This window comes from Papilio xuthus, unplaced genomic scaffold (assembly GCF_000836235.2).
Source record: "Papilio xuthus unplaced genomic scaffold, Pxut_1.1 DF826159.1, whole genome shotgun sequence".
Classification (NCBI taxonomy): Eukaryota; Metazoa; Arthropoda; class Insecta; order Lepidoptera; family Papilionidae; genus Papilio; species Papilio xuthus.
Window position 1 is genome coordinate 3,458,791 of NW_013532490.1, and position 24,752 is coordinate 3,483,542.

At 32.8% G+C, this 24,752-nt stretch overlaps 1 protein-coding gene across 2 annotated transcripts in view; it reads left to right on the top strand.

Annotated features, from left to right (window-relative positions):
• Dyrk3 (Dual-specificity tyrosine phosphorylation-regulated kinase 3) overlaps nucleotides 1–24,752 on the top strand; it is a 112,697-nt gene that overhangs the window by 81,969 nt on the left and 5,976 nt on the right. The gene's annotated exons all lie outside the window — the stretch shown is intronic.

Sequence of the window (24,752 nt, forward strand, 5' to 3'; positions counted from 1 at the left end):
ATGGCTGCCAGCCCAAACACTTTGACTGCGCTGATATTAATAGATTTATTGTGATGCTAACTACTGCTTGTTTGCTAATATTGCGTAATTACTAATAACACACAAATTGTATTGGATGTGTATTGGGAAACATAACATCCTGTTTAGACTTTTGTCGTCCTTTCTGTCTTCGTCTATCATAATGAGTCTTCTGTTCTTATAAATCTACACTAAGAAACTCTCTTGGTTTACTAGTCTCGAGTAGTCTGTGTAAGCCCCAAATAACATTTAAATATAAGTTAGGTTACTCTTTTTAATTGTCGTAACTACGTTACTGTCTACGTATATTTCCGTGTAGTTGCACTTTAGTTTACAGTTATGGCCCACCTGAGCTCGCTAAAGCAAGGAACGTGTTTATTTTGATGATGCCATATTGGAACGATCGATCACCTCGGCCTGTCGGAGTTCATGTGAGGTTACCGCAACTGTATCTTTGAGCATACTCGTATTTATTATAGGTTAGTGATGAATGGTCTGTTTATATTGATAACTCTTCTTTATTGCTTGATTTTGTGTTCTTAGTAGTTTTTTTGATAGTTCAAAAATTCCCCATACATGTTTGTTTTATCAAAAAAATTACTAGTGGGCAAGTAATTAAGTTACACTATAAGTTTCATAAACTTTTGTCCATAGAAATATGATTAAAAATATGATTTGAGTTGTTCTTTGTATAATCGTACTTATAATTTTGTGTTTATTAAATTGTTTAAATTTACAGTTGCAAACATTTTAATCTTAGTAAATCACATAGGCATTTGTTTCATAAGGCGATACCAATCAATATAACTAAGCGGTCGTTACGAAGTCGGCGACCGGGTCTACGTCCAGTGCAGTGCTATGACGTCAATGCGTTGCACTCAAGTACATGATGCCTACACCGGGAGCACTCAGGAACCGATGCGGTACCCACATACAGTAAAACTAAAATGCGATACGATAAACTTTCACGCAATGATCGTAAATGTAAAACGAAAGGGGTACAACCCTATCGATGGAACGACGATGTTGATCGAAAGATTTGTGGACGTCAAAATATCTAATATAGTTTGTTACAGATGCAAAGAAACTTAAACTAATACGTTTTTTGGATCACTTGCATTTCTCTATTTGTGTCATAAGTCTTACATCCCTTTGAATTACAACAAATCCTTCTTACGTGTTTTTAAAACGTAAAATCTTCTTGTCTTTTTTCTTAAATTAATGTCGGTTCGCGATATGCTTTTGTTTTCTACATTGATACATGTTTACTTTCAGTCGTTGTTCTCTTTTTAAACAACTCTTCTGTGTGAATAAATTATTTTTTTTATTCGTAGAATGATATCAGGTCATAATCTGTGTATATTTGATCCATTTTCAAATATTCATCCGTTCAAATACAATGGAACAGTTGCATGGAGCAAACATTGCGCAACTCTAGCACGAACCGATCGTTCCGATGTTTAATTGCCTGCAGTTGAATTGAGCCCGTAACGGATTTTTCAATTTTCAACGGTTTACACGTTGAATTTAGTTGTTAAAAATACTCAATAGAATTAAACTATCAAAGATTGAAAAAAGCAAAAGCTACGTCTGGGGCTTCTAAATAAAAAAGCGCCGCAGACCAAGCATAGAGAGCGGTAGGGTATTGGCTATGGTGTTGGTTGTTTCAAGCGCTAACATCATGTGTCAAACAGCCGGCTTTATGTATAATGTCATTAATTATTGTAAGGCAATATTTGAATTTTTATGACTTTATATAAATACTATTATGAAGTATGCTATATCTTCTTTTATAGAATTAAATCTTTAGAACAGTCCTTTAGTAAAAATCGGAACCAATGGATAAAGCCAATAAAGTTTAGTCAATAATGTTTCTAGTTCACTCAATTCGATATTGAAATCAATTTAACTCGCATAATACTTTTATAGGTGACACTGGACATGAAACTATTTTGAAGGTTAGGTCAAGGTCACACTAGCGATGTCCCTCAACGGCCGCATCGGTTTCATAACGTTTTTATATTACAAACATTTCGTACTTTTGAAGAACCTTTTCTAATCTTATTTCTGTAAGTTTCACGCTCCTCCGAATCTCATATGTTATTCACAAAGCATAAAATTTTAGATTTTTATTAAGTTTGTGAATATAAGATATTTTCTAAATCGGTTTCTTTCAATACTGTTATGCTTAGGTTATTTTATCCCTGCTTGATAATAGGATAAATATGTGAAATGTATGTACGGTAGTACTAGTAGATCTTTGGTTAGTAAAATAAAGAAAAATGAAACTGCACTGCTGCAACTGCAGTTGTGGGTTAAATTAATCTTACTTTGTATTAAAGTGAAAATTTAGATGATGGATGTTTGTTACATGGTTCCTCCAAATCGGCTCAACGAATCTTGCTGAAATTTGGCATACGTGTAGAATATAATCTGCAAAACACATAGGCTTTTTTATAATTCCGCGCGGACAGAGTCGCCCTCAAAAGCTAGTAATACTTGTAATCTGAATAAAAATGTAAGCAACAATCTGACAAAAGTAAAAATGAAATTGCACAAAAAATTGCGATGTTTTGATGTGGTTAATAAAATTACACAATTATAATTTATTGACTGGATACGTTCCAAGTGAACCGCGAACACAAACAGACAAAGTAACAAAAAATCGTAAATCAACTTCTTTGTACGCTTGTAAACTCGACAAAAGTTAATTTTTAAATATTGCCAATACTGAGTATAACGCTTTGTATGTGAAAGTTTAAACGTAGAACAATTAGTTATCTTAATTTTTTGAAAGAGAATGAAAGCGATGGCAATATGATTTTGAATAGGATACACAGTGTATCCAATTTTGGTTGATAACATGAAACATGTATGTCGAGACCTCTGTGTAGGTTGTTATTTATTATTTACCTTCGTTATACTAACGCCTGTAACACACGGACAAGCGAAGCGATGTTTGATGTGAATCTCTTATCTGTTTTAGTGCCTTACCTCCACATTCAAGGCCTTAAGTAGTCCTTAGTTTATTGTATGTGTGATAAATCTACACAAAATACTGATTAATATGATAGTGTGATACAGGAGTTACGCTTCGCATTCGTTCCGCTTCGCTTTCGCGGCTGTAAGCTAAGGAGGTAGTTAACTTTTTTGCACATGTCTAAATCAAGATAAATTGACTAAAAGAGGTCAGAGTTTTGAACGTTCATGTCACAAATTTATTTATTGGCTCAGCTGGTGAAATACGGCTGTTTGTGTTTGTTTTATTTCATGTTTGTTATTTCGAAACGCTTTGGTAATTTTAAAGTAAATAAAATAAATAATATATGATTTATTATGTACAGTGAATGTAGTAACAAATCATTGAAATAAAAGTTACGATGATTTTTACTTTTATGTTTTAGGATTTCTTACATAATAAGTCGACTACTTAACAGGCCTATGTTTTCTTGTCACTCTTATTGACTGGAAAAGTACATTGGACCAAAGAAAGTAAAGCAAATAGCTAATAATCATCTAAACGTCGAAACGATCGTAAGCAAACGTAATACCTAACTTCTTGCTACCGTTCTCTCATTTATGCTTAGTCATTTAAATGACTAACTTCACGGATTTGACCGTTGACGTAAAATCTTCGAGCGAGTGCTGAGTTTTGCTACCGAGAAGTTGAATTATTAATCGGAGGTGTAGATTATAAAATAAAACTAATATTATATTTTATAGAAACGCAAGTTGGAAACATGAGAGTCATAAGTGTAAAATAAAATATTTCGTTGTTTGATTTGATATTGTAAAAGCTAACCAAATTCTCAAAAAAACAATTGTAAATTAAAGAAACTTTTAATAAGCTATTGCTTTAATACAGAGGATTGAAACTGCGCGTCGAATTAAGTAATGGCTTTAACATATTTTACAGTTAAGGGGTAATTACTATCCTTTTTCTTGTTGTATAGTCAGTCGATTCGATTCGATCGATTCGTTTACAATTAAATTGTTTTCTCTTCTTCTTCTCTTCCTCTCCATTACTGGAGGTTGGCCGTCAGCTCAGCGAACGCTTTCCTGTCCTGTACCAAGCGAAAAAGTTGTTCTATTGTTTGAAAAAAAAATATTTGCATAATCCTAATTACCATTACAAACACCATTCTCGTCAAAATGTTCTATGCAGCAGCAATACTTTCTGCTATGTTTCAGACATTGTAAAATTGATTTCTGGAATTGTCTACCGTTATATGGTTCCTTTTTCATATTCTGTCGTAACACAGGTAGTGTTCAATGTTTTCTTATATACGTTACCTGATAGTCTGTTAGCAACAGAGTCTGACAACGACAACGGACCTCGTCTCACTTCTCAATCCGTTACGTCGCATCGTATGGTGACGTGCGAACTATAAATAATGTTTTGACCTACTTGTCGACCATCTTCGTGTTACATGTGCACATTCTCTGCAGAGACACTCAGATGTCATCTCTTCATTGCGAAGTTTTGATTGTATTTCATTCGTGTAATTTTTATGTTAATCCTCGCTTTATGATGTTACATGTTGTTTTCTTTTTGCTGCATTTTTGTGTCAGTGTGGCGCGCGTGCAAGTAAATACGGAAATAAATTGCTTGCGTTATTGTAGGTTTTTTCTTCATAATTTGGTATAAAATTTCCTTTTAATGTCAATATTTGTACATGCCAATTATAGGAGCAACTATGCAAATTTAAGTCCTGTCCATTTTTATAGATTCGAGTGTTTTGGATATGAAATAATTTCCTATACATATAAACTATACTGAAATCTCTACATTTACAAGAACTGTAACTAATCTAAATATAACACGAGTATAAACATTTGGTTTTCGTAAAAAATAACACTTTAATCTTGTAATCGTTTTCAAACAATATTGACGCATTAAGCCATCCGTTTTTTGCGTATAGATCAGAAATGGGTCGTGTTTGAAATACTGAAGTAAGCAAAGCTAAACAGCCCTAATTACAAGATCAATGCCTGACTTTACTCCGATTTTTGATATATCATAACAATATTATACTATAAAGTTCTTTTTTGCCCAACTGACTGGTGTTGTTTAGGTTATTTGTACTTGCATGACCGAATTTTAATTGTGAGGTTTCATTCGATTCGTTTTCTTCTTCGGATTTCCTTAAAGGTGGAATTATAATATTAAAGTTTTTATTTGCATCACTGGCAGTAGAGGAATGTTTTTCGCGCGTTTTAAATATTTGTTGCTTGTTAAACTGACTAGTAAATTTATTTTAAGAACTATTCATATTTTGATTTAGTATTTAGACTTTATATTTAATTCCGAATAGTTTATTTTTATTTGGATTGTTTTGAGTTATTTCTTTCTATTTATCTTTGTAAGTGCTGTAACATTTGACAGCAATTTTGGCAGTGACATAAGTTTCATCGTAACATGTCTCGTGACAAGTGTGCCCAGCAAACTATAGACGTTGTCACGCTCTCTTCACATATGTGAGCAATTAACTAAGTTAATGGAGACCCCAGCTCTGTGGGTACTATTACACTTTCTAAACACCAGTTCTATGGCAGTACTGATTACATCTACGCATACATTGAATATTGTTCATACGTAAGATATGATAAAAGTAATTTCATTGTCTCAGCTGAGTTTAATATTAAGCAATAACAGTAATTGTATTGTAGTTTTTATGGTTATCGTAACCGTGAGTTTCCACTGTTGAAACTACTGTTTTATACATGTTACCATTTCTATTAATCTATCTTATTTTACTAATATTATAAATGCGAAAGTTTAGATGGATGAATGTATTTTTGATGAAATTTATGAAATTTGGCATAGATATAGAACATAGTCTAGTAGAACATATAGGCTACTTATTAAGTTTTTTTTTTAATTCCGCACGGACGATAGTTATAACAGTAGAAACTGACGGTTGAGTTTATTTCTATGATTTAATACCAGAATTGAACATAATAGGGTATTCAAAAGACATGTTCAATGTCGCAGGCTCTCGTGTCGAGTTCATCTTAACTTTATTCCAGTTGACTCTCTTAGCAAGTCCAAGCGAGTATGATGTATGCGGCTTTCATAAAGACATCTTAAAAAGCATATGCCACGGAACTTGTTAAGATCCCTTTTCATCTTTGCCTTCATATGTTTAAGTTTTGCCTGTTTTAATGGTATTGTGCGAACTGCGGTGATAATTTTTCAATATAAATGTAAATATGTAATCATCACGTTATTGCTTATTCCGCGGCTGTACTGAATAAATGAATTAACCTAAATTGTATTTGCACGGTTGCTTGTCGGTGCTGATTAAAATTTTACACTTATTTGCAATTTATTGGTGATAATTTACATCGTCGGTATTATTATTTTCTTTTTTGTTAACGTTTATATTCAATAACCTATCTGCCGTACTCAGAGTCACTTAATATTTGCTTTGTGTAGTTTTGCAATATTATATCTAGGTACACTAAAACACTTCTTATTAACCACTTAAGCTCTACGTGCGTCTGTCCTTTCGAGACAATCGAGACACCAAAGTTCTCTTTACCTGCAGCATGCGAAATATTAGGTTGTGCATTCGAATTTACCAATTCGACTTTATTTTAATAATCGAGAGATGACATCAGAAAGATCGTTGCCAAATAAAACAGGAATTGTTCTACGAAATAACAAAGAATAATGTGCGTCACTTGGCATAATCATTCAAAAACTATATGTTTATATTATGTTATATATCTTTGTATGTTTATATATGTACAATGGTCAGTAACAATGTTCCGCGAAAGTCCGAAGCGACGATTGGTCGTAATTCAAAGATGGCAGGCGCTTAGGTGAGCTATTACTTGGAAATGTAGAGGAAAATCACATTCGAAGAATAATCTTCCATCTTTTATATTTGACCTATTCACCTTCCATTTTTAGTTTTTTTCTTTATTTATTTATTATTAGTTCTTCTCAAATTAAGAATCTGAGTAACCTGTGTGCTATTCTATACTATAAACTAACTAACAGATTTTATCATGGTCCGTTGCATCGTTCTAGAGTTATGTAGGATATATGCATTCAAATAAAATGGTCAAAACCTTGTACACAATAGGCGCCTAGTGGTTTAATATAGGACCATGTTCATAATCTATTACCGTAAACAATTTTGGAATAAACATTTTTTAAGTATAGCCAGAAGATGTACAGTCAGCGTCATATAGATCGTTACAGACAAGATATGCAAATATATAGGTACATCAAAAGTAATCAATTATATCGGTACAACAAAAGTCCTCAAAATAATAGATACATTCACCCTGCTCAAATACATCGGTACATACACAGCGTCAAATATATGAGTACATGCAATATGCTCATAAATATCGTAGCAGCCACAGCGTCATAAGTAACGAAGCAGTCAAGGTGCGCAAAAATATCGGTACATTTGACAAAATTGAACTCTATCTCTATATACTTGTGATACAATTTGGAATAAACTACTTCTGTTACATTCATTTGACACTTTTGCATCAAACCATTTTTCAAAATTTACTAAAAGTGTTCGACGCGGATGACAGATATTAGGTAGATAAAACCAACATCAAATTAAAGTTTGTCGTCATATATGTTAGTTTGGTCTCGTGGCCTTACCGTTACTTATGACGCTATGGCTGCTACGATATTTATGAGCATCTTGCATGTACTCATATATTTGACGCTGTGTATGTACCGATGTATTTGAGCAGGGTGGATGTATCTATTATTTTGAGGACTTTTGTTGTACCGATATAATTGATTACTTTTGGTGTACCTATATATTTGCATATCTTGTCTGTGACGATCTATATGACGCTGACTGTACGTTGACGAATGTTCAAGTTCAACTATAGTTTGTTTAACTATAAACAAATAACATTAAGTTTGTTTTAACTTATTTTTAGACTTGGCTTAACGACTTTACCCATCAGAAACCGATTTCCGTTATCCGATGTTTGGCTAACTTTAACTTGCATGTAATTTGGATGCATAGAAACGTAGATAACAACTAAATGGACTTTAAAACATCCGTATTAAGTTGTAGAAAAGGACTTTAAAATTATAGAATACTAGCTGTCGCTCGTGACTGGTACTTGGTATTTCAAAACTTAATTTGTATCCTATGTGTTTTCCAGACTATGTTCTACGTCTATGCCAAATTGCAGTAAGATCCATGCTGCCGTTTTGGAGATAACTTCTGACAAACATCCATCTATCTAAAATGATAATTTGGTCATCTTATTTTCACCATTTATATTTTATGTGCTAATAGAAATTACACTATGGAAGATGGCTAGTTCTTTATTGTTTCAAATGTATAAAAAATCTTACATATATAGATTGAGTTTGTAAGATGTTTCTTGTCGAGTATCACAATTTATTAAGCCATCTTAAATCGTTGTATGTCTCATACATAAATATTAAGCAGTATGTCGAGCGCGAAATTACTGATCGGCTTAGGAAGACCAGCTCAAGAAGGAAACGGCCTTAATATTAATAATTCAAAGAGTCATGTTAGAAAGTCAAAGTAGATTTATCCAGCGCTCGTAATAAAGTTAAGAACACACCAAGCTAACGAGAATTTGACAAAACACTTATTTATTTAAACTATGTTATGAATCATATATTTTATGATGTTTAATAATTGTCGGACAAGTTAATAATAATTATTTTTCTTTTGTTTCAGGTATTTTAAGATCATTCTTTCTTTAAGTTCTCAAAGGAAATGTAATGGAGCAAAAATAGTAAGTTATACGAAATATTTAGCTGAACGTTTTATTTAATTATAAACATATTTTTATATTAACCACTAGCTGTCGCCCGCAACTCCGTCCACGCGGAAAAAAACTATTGGTCGCAGCGTTATGTTATATAGCCTTCCTATATAAATGGACTATCCAACAACAAAATAATTTTTCAAATCGGACCAGCAGTTCCTGAGATTAGCGCGTTTAAAGAAACAAACTCTTCCGCTTTATAATAATAGTATAGATGATTCGAGCAAAGTAGATTGAAGCACTTTATTTTATGTTCTTTGTATTTAAAATACAGAAACATTTATTGTTTGAAACCAGTGTACACCCAACCTATGTTTCAACTTATGAGGAAAGATTTTATCTTGTAATGGTTCAATTTATAACGATTATTTGTTAGCGTGGCTTACATTCTATATATATGTTTACAAATACAGTAATTTTGTGATAATCACATAGATTAAGTAATTGTAAATACGAAAAAAGAGAACAATAGATGAGTATGAAGATATAAAGTTTTTTAAATTATTCAAACTTTCGTGAGACATTATCATAAACTTATATAAAAAACGGCTAAAACATATATAACTAGCTAATATTATAAATACAAATGTTTGGATGTATGGATAGTGGGATGAATGAATGGATGTTTGTTAGAAGGTATCTCCAAAACGGCTGCATGAAACTTAATGAAATTTGGCGTAAATGTAGAATACACATAAAGGCTTCTAATTAAGTATTTTTTCAATCCTGCACGGATGACAGTTAGTTTTACTATTTACAGCACAATTTATTGGAATTAGTTCACGCAATCAAGCCCAAGTGTGTATGTTAATTAATCTTCATGCAATAGCCTCATTGTTGACAACACCTGACGTGTGACACAAAGGATGTCCAAGCTATTTGTGCTATCAGTTATGTATACATTCGATCAATTGAGGGTGAGCATAGCTTTAAGTCCTTTTTCCACTACTACACCACTAGACTTTGATTACGATATTTTCATGATATTCGCGACCGCACTAATGGTACATGGCTCATAGTAACGCTAGTTTCTTGGTGGAAAAGGGAACTTAGCTATACGACTATCTCACGGGACAGTTAGGGTGTGACGTCAGTTTCTACCGTGCTTGATAGTTCGACAGTCTGTACTGTTGATTCAATGTTTAATAGTATACATACTCTGGTCAGTAAATTTTTATAAGTATATAATTACATTTCTATCACATAACGAATAATGTTCATCATCATCATCATCAGCTCACTGTACGTCCCCACCGAGGGGCTCGGAGCCTACCCTAAGTTAAGGGTGATTAGGCCATAGTCAACCACGCTGGCCCAGTGCGGGTTGGTTGACTTCGCACATATCTTTGAATTACTTCTCAGATATGTGCAGGTTGCATCACGATGTTTTCCTTCACCGTAAGAACGTCGGATAAATGTACATATGTAAATCGGAAATCGAAAAACACATTGGTACATGGCGGGATTCGAACCCAGGACCTGCAGATTGCAAGTCAAGTGCTTGACCACTGAGCCACCGACGCTCCTTGACCACTGAGCCACCGACGCTCGACTATTAATAATATGTACGACGAATAATGTTATGTACTTCTTATCTTACTTATTAATTAATCTAACTAATATTATAAATGGGAATGTTTAGATAGATGGATAAATTGTTTGAAGTTATATCCAGAACGACAGAACTGATGTCGATGAAATTTGGCCTACATCATCTGGAAGAACACAGACTACTAATTATTATATTTTTTAATTTTGCACGGACGTAATCGCGGGCGACAGCTAATGTGTAATAGTAGTCATATCGATAGTATTTACAATATTGCTTGTAATTATAACAACGGAGTTTGATAAGGTTTGTATACGGATATGATATATCATTAAATGGTTATAAATATTTATGTGTCGGTATCGTCGCATTTCCTTAAATATCGACATAAAATCCCTTTAGAAATAAACATGAAAATAAAATTTGTTTTTATATTGTGTGTTTAAGCAATCATTGTATGAAACATGATATTTTATAGCGTAAAAATGCTACATGTTTACTAAACCGTACTTCACGTCGTTTTGTTATGTTCAAGTGCGAAACGCCTTTGTATCCTTAAAAAAAAAAGCCAATTCAATACTTGTTCCTACAAAGGAAAGCTATGTCCACTTGCGACTTTACATTCGTCGAACAAACGGGCATATTACAATTTGTACACAATCAACTTGTATAAGATTATCCACTGACCTATAATAGTGTTGTGCTACGTTAGAATTTGTTATCGATGAAATTACTATTGTTAGCTAACAATTACAATTATTTTAACTAGATTTTTTTTAGGTTATCTACAATGCAATACATGATAAAGTATTTGATGTTTTTATGGTTTATAGTTTACGTTATTACATCTTCAATGAAGTGTATGAAATTCGTTTTGGTTTCTTCGGAAAGTTGGAGGAAGTCGACTTAGTCGGGAGAAATTAATTAAATGTTTTTAGATGTTTATGTCTGTGGGGACATCCCTAGTCTCGATATTCACCGAAGGGTTCCCGCGGTAATTAGACGTTATTCCCGACTGTCCGACAAAGCTGGAAAGTATAGCTACATAGTTTATGTACTTTAGCCCTACATTCCATTAGGTGCACGCGAATATATCCCTTATTACGTGTACTTTAAGATTGAATTACCGAGATATAGATGTGTGGAAATATGTAGTTTGCCGCTCCGCTCACCGTACAATTGCGATTTTTCTCATGTTCCAAATTAATCCTTATTTATATTAAGCTAAGGTCGTCAATGTTTGTTTTGAATTCCACGCGTGAACTAGACTGTAGAATTTTCCTTCGTAGATTTTACCACGATAATTTAATAAAGGAATTGGAGCTGCAATTACTGCCACGGGATGAATAATTACGAATGCTCGCAGGCAATGCTTCAGAAAAAGAAAACTTACGATACATTTAATTCCTTGGTGATATATTTAAGATGTTTTTGGAAACATCTCTACTTCAATATTTATAATATAAACATTGACATAATTTGTCTTGATTTATAATTTATCACAAGACTCTATAATAAGGAACTTGTGAAAAGGCATTTATGTTTTAAAAGAATAGACGCTGAAAAAATAAGTACTTTATCGATACAATTTTGGTTTAATAGAAAATGAACTTTACAACCCTATTTATGTACTTAATTTTTTGATAGACTTTTAATAATTTCACCATCCAGAATAAGTATTAGGTAATCCTGGAACATGAATCCAGAACATACAGAACATTAGGTAATGAAACATTGTGTTCCCATTTGAAAATACCATTAAAGACGTTTTTAAACCGAAAATACCTCAAATAACATATATTTTCTCTCTTTATTGAGATGTAACAGTTTTAAAGGAAAAGTGTAAGGCTTAAAGACAGCGTTAAAAGAATGATCTTAATTAATTGTGGATAAAGCTGATTTATAAACTATCTCATAATTACGGGAAAAACATATAGTTCTCTCTTTTTATTTAAGTAGAATGAAAGAGATAATAATGGTTTTGTACAGATATTTGAAAGTACGTTAAAAAGTAGTAGTTTTATTTTTATAGCGTCGGTTGCTCAGGGGTCAAGCACTTGACTTGCAATCTGCAGGTCCTGGGTTCCAATCCCGCTATGTACCAATGTGTTTTTCTATTTACGATTTACATATGTACATTTATCCGACGTTCTTACGGTGATGGAAAACATCGTGATGCAACCTGCACATATCTAAGAAGACATTCAAAGATGTGTGAAGTCAACCAACCAGCACTTGGCCAGCGTGGTTGACTATGGCCTAATCACCCTTAACTTAGGGTATTCTGCAAACCCCTCGGTGTGGACGTATAGGGAGCTGATGATGATGAGTTTTATTTTTAACATCTGCTTAATTTTAAAATAGGAACGGTGGAAAAATAGCCACAAACTGCCAACAATAATATACTGACCAGTGGTAAGGAAATCTTCAAATTATAGCCAAGTTTCGCTGAATTACAACACATGTTTTTTTCACTGGATATTTTATTTCTTTTTGCTTCGACCCATTTGCCCACCGCACAACTTCCTTGCAGATACCAACATGACCAAATTATTACAATTATTGTTATTACCATATCTTTATTACTTTAACATCAAAGTAAGAAACATAAAGATTTTGAAATAATGTTCCCCGAAAGATTTTTTAATCAGTTATGGTAAAGTTGGCCTTTTTGGATTGGTCGTTGTGGAAATTTTTATCACGATTTTGATTATTTGTCGAACCATAATCGGAGTGAAGTGAACCTCAGTTCATATTTCATTGTGTTGTTACAAGTTTACAAAATCTTTATTTTTTTCATGAAAAATATTTTTTTTATGTAGTTCTTACGTTTGTTTTCCCTTAATTATTGTTCCGTATTTAGTCACTTGAGCTTGTTACTGATAAGTGATTCATGTTATTTCTCTTTAAACAATTATAATTTCAAGATGAAATGAAACCGTATGAACAATTTTCCCGAGAGTATATAATTAAAAGAAAAAGAATTGCTTCCGCGAAGTGCTTAGATGGCGTTTCCTTAACATTCCAAGTTGGTCGGGGCTCGACCCAACTTTGGTAATTTACGACTGGGGTAATTTTTCAATTTGGCACCTTGACATTTTTATGTTCAATTAGAGTTTCACGTAATTGGCGTTTATCTGTCTTCATTCTTATTTAATACTTAAATTAACCAATTTCACTTATAAGGCGATTGTAACAAGGTTATCTGCACTGGTCAGTTTTAATAAAATCGATTGGCGGAATCGATGACGTGATGTTTTTTTTATTTATCGATTTTTGCACGCAAGCACTGATATAACCGAGGATGCGGTCGCGGTTCTCGGAACTGTGTTTATTGGTAAAAATCGAGGTTTAAACGCAGTCTGGCGTCCGAAGGGCATAAACGTTCGCCGGCATTTGTTTACACTCTGCTGCGCCTGTTTATCTTTGGAGTTATACCTGTTTTACACGAGGACAGAACAGGCAGACAGAGCAGTCAACACTGCAGTACATTTACTGTCAAAAGAATACTGGTCTTCAACGACATGTGAGTTTAGGCAATTGCAGTACTGCACAGTGTTATTGAATGACCTTACGTTACAGTTCTGCCCACGTGTAAAATTACAATTATCGATAATAATTTTGCGGCTCATGTTGTTTTGCAGTCTTCCGTTAGCTTTGGTTTGTTATTAAAAAGGATTTACTAAAGAGCACGTTCTCTTTGCAAACTTTTAAATTCGTTTTTATAGTCTGGATTTTTATCTTATTTGTATTTTCGTGCTGTCTATACACGGTACGCTAAGTGCATGCATCGAAGTGACTCTGTGGAAATATTATAATAATGGCAGAATTTATGTCGTTATCTAAGCCCCGTACACAAGGCAAAATAAATCTGACGTCTACGAGTCATCGTTATGTGTACGTAGAGGGCGCAGCGCGATACTTGCGATAGGTACAATATTAGTTTCGAAGATTTACGTTGCGTTGTGTACGTATAGGCGTCGTTTCAATTTAATTAAGCAATATTTTTAAGTTGAATTGACATCTGTAGCAAAATAATCTTTGTGAAAATCTTTCTATGCTATTGTGAGTTATTGATTGAAAAAAATCTAACATACACTGAATTATCTTTATCCAAGTTACTTATAAAAATGATGCATTATTGTTACTTTTCTTTAATCATCTTAATTAAAGATAAACAGGAACACATTGACACAAAGCCTTTCAAATCTTTGATTCACATCCAAACTATTGGTAACGTAAACGCGATTAGTTACGTAAGCTACACGTGGTTGTTATCGTGAATACAAACCGACACTATTACACTATTCTGTTTACCTACCATCGCTAATTAGAATGAAATCCGTTGTACACGTTTGTTTATGGCACAGTTATTTCCTTGAAACCGTTTTAACCTGGTCGTTTGATGTTTGCTATAGAGATATAATTGAACTAGATGTCTTCAAACTGTCGCCTGCGACTCTGTCCGCGCGGAATGGTAGAAAACTTAATTAATAACCCATGTGCTCTTCCAGACTATGTTCTATATTTATACCCAATTTCATCAATATTTGAGACGTTCCGTAGATACCTTATAACAAACATCCATCCATCTATACATTCGCATTTATAATATTAGTAAGATTATCAATGGACTTGATAGAATATGATGAAGTATCCTTTTAATAATATGATATAAATTAATTATAAACTAACATCTCATGTTCCAATTAAACAAAAGTATGTTTTTTTAAAGATTACTACTAAATTATACATTTTCTCCTAATTATTATATAATTATCCGCATATGTATGGATGTATGGATACGCTATCAGTGAAGCAACTACTTGTTTTTGTATCGTTTGAATAATTTGAATCTTTCGTTGAATTATATGTAACATGATTTTAAATAAATGTTTCGTAAAAAAAACTAATATACAAAGGATGTTGCTAATGCGTTGACGCGTGTCATGTGAAATTTAAAAAAAAATACCGACTTCTCCAACAGTTAAATACTTGGAAAACTAAATCTGTAGTCGTGAAGGAAAATTAAGTTTCACGCGAAATGGTGTATAACGGCCGATAGATTGCTTGCATCTGAAAATAATTTTTATATAGGCAACGTAAAGTGTAATTCAGATTGTGAAATAGCAAGAAAAAGCTATTACGTTTTTATAATTAAAGAAGATGAGAACATAAATTCTATTCACCTTTATAATAAGTTATTCTAACATAATACAAAAAAGATTTTAGGACTTATTTTTGTTATAAATACAAAAAAATATTGTTTTCTTTTCGAACTATTGATTCATGTATTCTTTTTTAACACGTTAACTGCTACGTGTTAAATTTGTAGTAGTAGTTTGTATGTACAAAAAAATTGAAAACAACGAAGTATCTTTACCTTTGTATTTTATTTCATCGCCGATATGGTTAAAACGTTTGTCTCATTTCAAGTGTTACATTTATTTGTTCAAAGAAACTGTTATTAAGGTCGTTTGCCGTGCGATGAACTCACAACGACCTAATACAATATGTTTACAGCATTTTTAATATATTTCTAGAGAGTAATAACTTAATGACTAACGATAAGTCAAGATATTAAAATTGTAATTATAATTTTTCTCATATGTCTCAAATGGTATTTTAATATGTTTGAATTTAAATTTACAAAATAAACATCGCTTTTTGTTATACAAAGAAGAACAATGGACTTAAGAAAATAAACGTTAGAAAGCACAACATTGTTACTAACCTAGTATAAACGAGGCCCGCCCTTTACAATCTACTCGAGATTTTCAGTACGTGGAAAACATAAATTGAGTTTTAGGAAAACGTCGCACGTTTTGGGCTCACTTCCAACATTCGCTCCACTGGGTCACTCGACACACCCCAATTTTCGAAAAGCTTCGTACTGTTAAAATGTTTCCCACTAAATTAATTATACAAAATCATCGCGAGTTCGCGCGAAAATGCTACTTTTCGCCTCTAGTGACATGGATCGACGACTCCCTGGAAACGTCTTAATTACGTGGCAAACGGTTAACGTGTATTGGGGTCGCCGTGCCACATCTCTTTGGTAATTATCTTTGCAATGTTCTCCTCGTGTTTCGTAACAATATGTAACCTATTGTCGCTCTTATTTTCATATGCAATAAGGATAGAATGCTGTAATAGAACACACGTGTCTGTCAGTTCGCTTGATCGTTTTTCGCACAGATCTCTCGGTGAAGGTTATGCCTACTTTTCCAACGCCGTTTTGATTTTCTTGACCTGGTTTGCTTTGTTAAAATAAACTATTGCAATAGATGAATTAGCGGCGCCCGATATTCGTGGTTATACTACGAAAAACAACCGGATGCGGTCGATATAATTTACAACTTCATTGTGGAATTGTTACGGCTGTGATTGATTGGTGTTCCGTCGAATTTTATTATTGTTTACCAGACTGCGTCCTTGTTAAATTCCATGGAGATAATTTGAGAGCGCTTTTACCATGACCCTGGCTTTAAAAATGAAAATACTCTAGGAATGTAGATTTATAACCACCGCCATGCTATTTTGATTTTAAAAACCTTATTTGTGATGTGATATAAATCAATATATTTTAAATACAGGAAAAGAAAAGACTCACAAAATATGTATTTGAGATTTAATTGTGGTTTTCTAAATATTTAAGGTCGATAATGACGTGAATTTTATTCACATGAAGTAAAATTAGATAGTTTTAAGTTTAGAAATTTTATTAGTTTATCTAAAAGAGCAATTATTAGTTTCCTGTGTGGTAAAGATACTCGGTTTGATTGTTAACGACTTCCTTTATCCTTCTCAACTTTCGAAATTCAAGTTTCTAAAACATAACAGTATTTTTGTATACAGGAACTAGAATCGAGCGCGGTGGTAAAAAACAATTCATTAATTTTGTTGACATTGTATTGAAAAGAATGAAATATACTCAACATTATGTATTATTTATTTAAATAAATATCTTTGATAATAATTTCTTGTAGAAGAAGAGGTAGAAGCAGATCCGCCGTGAGGTGAACATAACAGGTTAAAGCCACAGTAAACGTCCCTTTACCTATATGTGCGATGAAAGCAACAGCACGATAACTATGACCAGTATGTAAAGACTGAGAAAAATAGCTATTTGTATTAAGGGACTAAGACTTGGAAAGCATTTTATAGTAATAAAAAGGGTGATATCGAAGCTTACGACCTCATTCTGTCATAGAGCATTAATTCTCTCGTCGATGGTAGATAAAAGTTTTATATCTCGGATGCGGTGCGGTATAAAACAGTTAAAGATGTAAATAGACTCAAGCGAATGGACTTTACATAATATTACCATAGATCGTTCATTTATATGCATTTTCTAGTATCGTTTGCATAATAAATTACTTAAGTACATACTTAATTTAATTAGAAATTTTAATTAATGTGTTTAATATTTAATTTTATCGTTCTATTGTTTTGAGGAAATTGATTTTACAATGAACAAGTCTAATTCATAAAGATGTCTTTGTTTACACAAGATTTACGACAGCCTTGTGGCTCAGTGGTTATAAAAACATGCTTTTATTCCCATGAATCCTAGGTTTGTATCACGTAACAAAAATCAAAGTAATGTCTTTTAGCGTCCCGATTTATGTTTCATAAGTCAAAAGCAATGTATTTAAGACACTTATAATATATAGAGAATGCATTTATTGTGTAGAACATTAGTTTCGAAACAAATGTACAGATTTAACATGACGTAAATATAAACATTGTTATATACAAAGAAAGCATGCAGTAGGATCGAAATAGAATTTCGGAATTTCTAGTAATCTTTGATACAAGTTCTAGGTTTTAATTAACTACGTAAGAGGTTATACTAAAAAGTTTTGCTATCTCCTTTAAAAAATACAATGACAATATTTGTACAACTTATTCAGTTTTATAAACAAGTCAATTACAATGGTTCCAAGCAAATTAATTAATATAAAAAAAACTGTTTAAAAAAACCTATGGAGGATAAATAGATGTCCAATGTGTCAAAATGATCGCTATTAGTGAAAGAGAGGTCAATGACCGGACAGCGCGATTACATGAAAATTATCGATTCATTCAAATGAACCAGCAAAGCTTTTAGACGCGACTGGGAAATGGTCACGACAATGATTTAATGAACATCAGGTCTTTGCTTATGCTAGGACATGGTTTATGACACTATTTAATGGCGGGATTCGAACCCCCGACCTCGTGATCGGAAATCCATATCTTTAACCAATAGGCTATTGACGCTAAATTTAATAAATTAAATTTTACATACCTGAATTTAAATTTATACTGCAACCTTGAGATTGAACCATCAACTAAGCTCTCAAAAGTCATGTTTAAACAAATTAAAAATACATATTGTAGTAAAGGAAGTGACCGATAGTTAACCTGCAAAAATTCTCCTTACAATCATCGCCTACGCACGCATCTGCGTTAACTTTACGTATAACGTACGTGACCCACTGAATGCGAAGATATATTGCATAACATCGCAATATAGGCCGTACTAATTTAAGATTACTTTACGTAATAATACGGTTTTAGTATATATGCGTGGGATTTAATACTCAAATAACTCGGTGCATAGGATATGGTTCTGAGAAATTCTATTAATGTTTGAGTACTGTTAATTGTTATTGGAAGGAAATTTCGAAACAGTTCTAACGACCAGATGTAAATGTATTTTGTTTATGCTATAAATCTAGTAATAAATGCAGAATTCATTTTTCATCTTATTAAAAATATTATGATTGATTAAATAATTAGTACAATTTAGATGCTCCAAATTTTTAAGGTTTTATGACAGTAATAGAAAATTATCAAAGTACTCTTTGAATACAGTAATAAATAAATCTTTTAAAATAAATGTAAGTATAGAAAATGTTTATTTTCGTCATAAACAATACCAATTGCCCAATGCCGACGTTTATTTTTTTTCTTTTTAATTTTATAATAAATATAATATATTGTCACTATATCGTTGTCGCATCGCTTTTTGTGTAACCTTGGTTTTATTTCATCAAGTTGTCTACGAAAATATAAGACTTTTCAATTTTTGTAAGAATTCTATACGTTTTCCTTGAAAATTACATAAGATTTCCTCCAGATGCTGCAAATCGTACAGATTATCCTTGTTTCATTATTCTAGATTTCTGAATATTAATAAATTTTACAAGAACAGTAGATAGCTAATGTTGTTTGCGTAGAATTTTTTCGCGTGTTTAATATAGTTCGTAATATCTACCTATCCCTCTGGATTACGGGTGTGAATTGTTGTTTGCTTTCATTGAAAATTTGTTAATCTTATTAACATTATAAGTGCAAGTATTTGTATGTATGTTTTGTTAGTAAGAAAATCCGACACTGTGCCGGTGTATCGTCGCAACACTAGCCTTATTAAAATATCAACGTTTATGTCCCCTCACTAATCAATCTCACACTTGACTTGGTAACTATTACTTTGTTAGAAGGTATCTCCAGAACGGCATACATATAGAAGAAGCCTGAAAGAACACATAGGCTACTTTTTAAGTTTTTTTTAATTTCGCGCGGACGGACTCGCGGGTAGTCAGCTAGTAAACTATACATCTATATATAGCCTTCTTAAATATGTTTTACATTTGTAACAATCACTTCTTGACTAATATCCGTACGATATACTAAACATCTCATAAATCAATACAGAACTTTGCCAATGGATTTTCCTTTGCCAAATTATCTCAAATTATCCGATCATAATACTATCCATCACATGCGTCTGAACGTGAGAGAGGTCGCGAATGTTTACTTTAATATAAGTGGGTTTGCACTGCTGAAAATCTTGAACGAAAACATGTTTATACTTACAAGGTCAGTGAAAGTTATGCAAAGATTTTTGTGGGTGTACCGATTATGGGAATTATTTTAGAAATTTTCATTACGTGAACGCCATAGTTTTTTAAGTTATCTTGTTATCATCAGCCACCATATTGTAATAAAATCGTTCTTAAACACTTATTATCGATACTAAGACAAATCAAAAAGTGAATTAAATATGTTTAGTGGAAATACTAGTTAATTACACTTTGATTAGTAAAAGATTAATGCCGTCCCTTAGTTATTTAACCATTTTGCACTAAAAATCGGAGTTAATGTTACCCACCTGTGAAAGTGTTTAAGTGACGTGACCTGAGATTGTCGACTATTTTCGACAATATGCGACGAATTTTGGTCGCTAAAGTCAAAATATAGCTGATTTATTGCATGCACTGTAAAGTCACAGCGAAACGTAAAACGCAGTTGTATCGAATGATGCATTCTCTTCGAAATTATGTTATAATCAGTTGTTATGGGCTTTGTTAGATTTTTTTTTCTGTCTCGAATAACAATAGTAATTCAGTTTAAAACCTCCGAAACAGGTAAATATATAGAGCTTTTATTCATTCTCCTTGTATGAATATTTCCTTGCTTCTTGTATTCGTTTCGTTTTGAAATGCAAAATGCAAGAGATATAACGAGCGCCTTTGTAAGTCACAAAAAATATCACAAAAGTGGAAAGTGAGTTTGCGGCATTTTTAGATTTACCTCAAGACCGCCAGGTTATTTTCAAGTTTATATAGTACTGTATGTAGATCGGTTTAGTTTTACAGAAAGTATGAAAATTTATATATTTTGGTCCCTTTTTTGACAAAGAGAATATGCGAGATGACAATACGTATTAATAAAAGTGTCAGGGCAGTGTAACTCTACGCTTAGATTAATTTTAAATGGCAATTACTGATCGTACAAATCAATCGTTATTAAGAGCATGTTATATGTTGTCTTTTAGTTATTTTACATCGATTTGGTGACTGGATATTCTTGTCCACATTTACTTGGTCTGGTCTGGTCCTGTGTCTCATCCGAGGAGTCACTCTTGGCACTGTACCAACGTCGCCGGCGCTTCGAAGAAACATCTGATTTAGGGCAATATATCTCCCACTTACAGCTGTCACAACTTTCTCAAGAATACGTCTACATTGCGCTTCCTGATCGTGACAATGCAGATGTGGACCATTGACACACATCAATGTAGGTGGAATTTAACCGAATTCTTTTGGAACGTTTTGAAGTGACGGAAAATGGATTGCAGTGAAATTCCGATCGAAATGTAGCGTGTTGTTTATTTAATCAAATGACCAAGTTTGGGTTTTAAGTTTTCGGTAGCTTACACCTTTTGTCGTGTAAACCATTTAAACCAATGCAATTATATAGGGTGACCAAAATATGTATCCCACGTTTTTGTCCACATTTTTTTTAAAGCGAACTCCTAAAATTATTTTAAGAGTAACATAACATAGGTCTTGTATACAAATAGACAAAGAAATTGCCTATCAGTATATATTCCTTTGTCTTAGAATCTTTAAAGTAGCCATAAAACAAGCAAAGACGGTAACCATAAATAAACGTTAGCGGATTTATTTATATACAATGGGATAAAAGTAACAATGGCAAAGTGTTACTTCTTGTGATTGTACGCGGATCGATATTTACTAAGAATATATTTATGTTAACAGAAATAATAAGATACAGGAAACCTTTGTTATAAGAAATGGATTTTATCTTAATACAAACCAAATGCTTTAATTAAATATAATCTGATCAAAGGTTACTGATTGGTCTTCCTGTAAAATTATGTAGCTCGTGTAACATTTGCTTATTTTTCTATAAATACCACCGGATAAATAGTAGGTTTTTATCATGAACTAGCCTTTATATTGGACGCTTTAGTTTAATTCATATCGTATATCGTAATGTATAATTTTAATGTGACGATGATTATTTTTTTCAATATCATGAAGTTTATTTAAACTTGTTAAATAGCTGGCCACTTTTAATCATTGATTTTTGAGACTAAACTCGTTAGATTAGGTATACATATCGTCGTCCCTCTCATTATTGCTGACAAAACAGATATAATAATAGGTTTTAAACGGGAATTTTTGTCTCAGAAACCAACGATAAAAGTGTCCAGCTATTTTTTTCCTTTTAATGGTTGTTTGGCATTCTAATAAATAATACTGTGTGTTCGTTGTTGATCGACAGACGTTTTGTAGATCGAATTGAAAACATTGTCGATAAATGTAGCTGGTGAAAGTCAATGAACTTATGTTATGCAAATGAAAGAAATCAACTGTGACGTCTGCTCCAGTTTGCCGATTTTTAGGTTATGATAACCGTCTATCAATACAACTGGTAAAGTAACTCTTTATTCGTGAATATATTGCAAACAAAATGACACTAGTATTATGCTGTAGGATGTTTTTGTTATAAATATTTTAGGCATAATATGGTTTTTTTTAACTTAAAGTGTAGAAGGAGAACTAAATATATAGTTATCATTGTAACAGTAGCGGCCTACCTCAAGTTAGGGTCAGATTGATCGACCGCCCAGGGCGCCGGGCATAAAGAGGCGCCAGAGTCAGATATAAAGGGACGCCTAGCCCCGATACTAAAAAAGTAGGCGCTGCAAAAATCTCGCCCAGGGCGCCTAAAATGCTAAAACTGGTCGTGCATTTTAATAACTTAACACCAAATTCTGTACTAGAAACTAAGCGGGAATATGTATGTACCTTTATTACTAGTTGTTTCTATGATAGAAACGGAATTGAAACAGCAAAAAAGGTATGCATTCGTGCGTCCAGAGTTCCAGTTAATGCTATAATTTGCGATGACCATACAGCGTCGGACAATGGGCTATTGAGACACTGACATTATACTCGCGTGCGTCACTTAATGCGTATACACACGCATGTCTGATAATACTGCGATGTCGAGTTGTTCTGATTTTAAATCGATACGATTATAGTCGATATGTTATCGACAACGGGTACAATGGTAGCCAAAATCTCGGAATCGATAGTGCTAATCAATGTAGTTCATATTGTAATTGATAAACTGAAAATCGGATGAATATTAATATCCTTAATCGATTATAATCGTAATTTTTATCGTCGTTAATCGTGTATCTAAATCATGTAATTGATTATATTTAAAAACATCATTTAACACATTCAGTGTCTACGATTCGCCTGGCGAGTTCACTTTCACACAAAATGGCAGTGAGCGTGTTTAGTTAATAAATATTTTTAGTTAAGTATTGATTTAAATTGATTTATCTGAGCTTTGTATAGCTTTAGTGCTTCGAGATGCATGCAGTTTGAAGTAATTGCGTGCGTTATATCTCGCCTGTGCGTGATCCATCGCGTAAGCGTTCCGGCATCGATTTCTATAATTTATTGATTTATTTAAGCAATTATTTACTCGATTTCTTACTTAGCGACTTATTAATTAAGTATTTATAAAGACTGGCATAATAAATGTATTTAATTGTTAACAATTTTCCAATATTTTTTTGTCTTACCTATTGATACTGAGACAAAATCCTCAATAATGTAGGGTGACCTGGCAACCCTAACTAGAGTTAAATTGTACTTGGGTTACTAAGGTGTAGTTTCTTTAATATCAATTAGCCTTGAGTAAAATATACGAATGAGATCAGTAACGCCTATGCACGTCATTATATTTTTAAATTCGTCAACATAAATCTGATTAAATCTTGACATCTGTGTGACCTCACTCGGGTGTCCGACCTTGTCACATTATTTAATCTCGTCACATCAATTTGTAACGTGTTACGTCTCGTATTCTTACGGGATGTAACGTGGGAACGTATTCATAGTGTATTCAGATGAGTTATAAGGCCGTGGCTCGAAAAAATATAAATGGTAAAACATTAATTGGAAGCTAAAAATAATCTATACAATTGATAAAATTGATGTGTCTGTATGTCATCTAAAAAATATAGTTTAAATTTTGTCTGTGTGTATCTGCGTTTATTGCGGATGATCTCCGACAGGACTTTTACTGGAACATAGCTAAAGTAACGCGGGAGTAACATTGGTATTTTTTCCGCGTGAAGTCGCGGACAACCAGTAGTTATTAACATAAGGATTCTCTTCTAAAAATGTTTTTTAGTCTTCTTATATTACATATTGTAAAATAATCGAATAGAAGAAATAAAAATTGGTAGCTCTTTGAAACTGTTCAACGATAACGTAAACGCTATTTTAATATCTTGTAATACAGGAAACAACTATGAAAATATCTCACATTCGAACATTCATTATTCTTCTATTTATAGATAGTAACACTTTGAAGTGGAATAAATAATTTCAATATTAAAATTTACCCGAATAAATATTATTTTAATCATTGTTTACTCGAAAGCCGATGACTTAATGGATGAGTGGTTTTAAAACAAATAATATTCGAGTTAAATTATCATTGTATATCATTTAATATCTTAACGATCGTTAAAAGTTATGAATACTTTTATATACACATTTTA